The sequence below is a fragment of the Echinops telfairi genome, unplaced genomic scaffold (genome assembly GCF_000313985.2).
Source record: "Echinops telfairi isolate 266 unplaced genomic scaffold, ASM31398v2 ScPeMD7_3533;HRSCAF=4204_0, whole genome shotgun sequence".
NCBI classification, from domain to species: Eukaryota; Metazoa; Chordata; class Mammalia; order Afrosoricida; family Tenrecidae; genus Echinops; species Echinops telfairi.
In genome coordinates this window covers 34790827-34793437 of record NW_022107431.1, presented here as the reverse complement: position 1 = coordinate 34793437, position 2611 = coordinate 34790827, and the positions used below count along the sequence as shown (strand labels likewise).

The window sequence follows — 2611 nt, the reverse complement described above, 5'->3', positions numbered from 1 at the left end:
GACTCATCTAGGGCTGGTCTCCATGTACTTAAAATATAATCCTAGTTCACCACACCTAACGACCCTGCCCACTCTTCTCCTGTCCGCCTCGGACGCCATCTTTCCCGCTGAGTCGCCGGGCTGCGACAACTGCTAGACCAGTTACAACCTGGTTCTTGAAACGGAGGCCGCGCACGGCAGTAGGTGTCGGACCCGTGGCTTCCTTTGTGCAGTGACGCGCTCCATATCTTTCGAAGGAGGCCATACTGTGCATTCCTGTTGATTGGCACCACGCGCTCCACAAAGCGTAGCATCTCGCTTCTTCCTGCAAATCCTGAGACAGGCAGTGAGAACTGTCGTCAACTCTCCCAGACTGATCGCTTCAACTTTCCACCAACACCCCCCCCTCAAATTAAAGTCAGCTTGTATATTATAGGGTGTCAGAGCTACCCTAAACCAGAAATAAACTCAGTCCATGTTTCTAAATTGCTAATTTTATTTCAAGATGTGTACGTATGTACTTAAAATAAGCATGTGTTAATTGTATCTTAAAGTACAAAAGAGGCATACATTTTCAAGAATAATACTGAAGTCTATAAAAGAAAACATAATGTGTCCTCATTCAGGCATTATCACTGAAACTCCAGTCCCTGCGGGGTCATGTTTAGGATATCTGACACAAAGGGGAAGGGGTCCTGGTGCATTGTGGGGAAGTGCTGGGCAGTTCAAACCCACTAGTCACTCTGCAAGATAAAGATGTGGCAGCCTCTGTCCATAAACACACAGCCTTGGAAACCTTCATGGCGGTTGTACTCTGTCAAATAGGGTGAATGGGAATTACAATCACCTCAATGGCAAAGGATTTGGTTTTGTGGAGCAGATGGTTAAGTGCCAGGCTGTTTATTTATAAGCTGGAGGTTCAAATTCACCCACAGACATGTTGGAACAAAGTCTGGGATATTAACCTCCACTTTTGAAAGGTCACTCACTCACTGCCCTTCAGTCAATTCCACCTCATTGCTCATAGTGACCCCATAGGACAGGGTAGAAGTGCCCTTAAGGGCTTTTCAGGCTGTAACTCTTTACAGGAGTAAGAAGCCTTGTCTTTCTCCTGCAGATTGGCTGGTGGTTTCAAACTGTGGACCTTAAAATTTAGCAGCCCAGTGCTTCATCTACTGTGCACCAGGGTTCCTTTCTGAAAGTTCACAGTCCCTGAAAAACCTTTACATAGTTCTACTTTGACAATTATGGGGTAACCATGAGCCAGAATCTATTCAAAGGCAACTGATTCTTTTATACTATTTTAAAATCATCTCTCGGTGTTAACATCATTACACATTATAGAATATGTGACAATATTTAATGAATAGCAACATTATCTGCAAAAACTTTAAAAACCAAGCCCACCGTGATTGAGTTGATTTCAACTAAAAATGACCCTATATAGGGTTTCCAGGGCTGTAAATCTTTAGGGAACAGATAATCTCATCTTTCTCCCACAAATTAGCTACTGGGGTTGAACCTGTTGACGTTTAAGTTAGCAGCCCATTGCTTACAGATGCCAACAGAGTCACACTTGAAAAGACATCCCTTACTTCATACATACCATTATTTTAAACCTTCTCTTTCACAAACCATTTTACAGAAGATGCTCAGAGATACTAAGTAGGAAACGTAACTGGATTGTGACACAGCTCAAAGATCAAAGGGAGAAAAAGCAAATGGGCTTGTCTGATTCACTGTTTTATCAAATTTGATTGTAAAGAACATGCAAACTCCCCATATAGGTAGTCCAATAAATAAGTCAACCGTAAAACGGTTGCAAATGAGTTGACTTCTACTCAACTCTAACTGTCCATAAAGATTATAACTTTGAATTTTCAAAGTTTATGAAAGCAGGCTTTATGGAAGTCTTTATGGAAGCAGACTGCCGCATCTTTCTCCTGCAAATCAGGAATAGACTTCATAAATAAGCAATAATTTGAATACAGTTTTTAAAAGTTTTTGTTTTTGAATTTTTTTTCAAATATCCTCTTAAATATTTCCCAGCATCCTCAGAACCAGCAACCTTTCATCTGAAAGCCCAAGGAAAACAGCAACCATCAACGCAACAGGTGAAACAAAACTTGCCAAGTCTTCCTCAAAAAGAGTAAAAGTTGTAGATGTTGTCCCTGTGACAAAATCATCTGGTAGAAACCCCTAAATAACCACCCGCTTATTTTGAATCATGTTAAAATGATCCTGCTGATTCTTAAACGTCAATAGAAGCCATTTGATCACCTTTTAAAAGATGGTTTCAGAAGGCATTCCACAGGTTCAAGAATCAGCGCCAGGCTGACACTGCAAAAAGAAATAAACAGTACTTGGTATACACCTGACTTTAATAACCTTTAAGCTAGAATGAGGAGCAGAAAAGGTTTTGAGAAACGCATTTTCTTTTAATACACCACGCTAACAACTCGGGAGAGCCTTGCAGAAGGGAGACAAAGTATGTAGAGGTATTTCTCAAAACTCGCATCCCTCCCTCCCGCAGCCCAGCGGCGGCGCAGTACAAACCCCGCTGGGCCCGCGGACTCTTCACCCCCGCGTCTCAGAGCCCAGCAGTCCGTCCCCACACCCCCTCCGCCCCCCC

At 42.6% G+C, this 2611-nt stretch overlaps 1 protein-coding gene across 3 annotated transcripts in view; it reads right to left on the bottom strand.

The window, feature by feature from the left end:
- AHI1 (Abelson helper integration site 1) overlaps positions 1-2319 on the bottom strand; it is a 198859-nt gene extending 196540 nt beyond the window's left edge. For all 3 annotated transcript variants that reach the window (XM_045294511.1, XM_045294513.1, XM_045294514.1), the window contains exon 1: positions 2260-2319. The gene's annotated coding sequence lies outside the window, so the exon portion shown is untranslated. The remainder of the gene's footprint in view (positions 1-2259) is intronic.
- Positions 2320-2611: the final 292 nt, after the last annotated feature.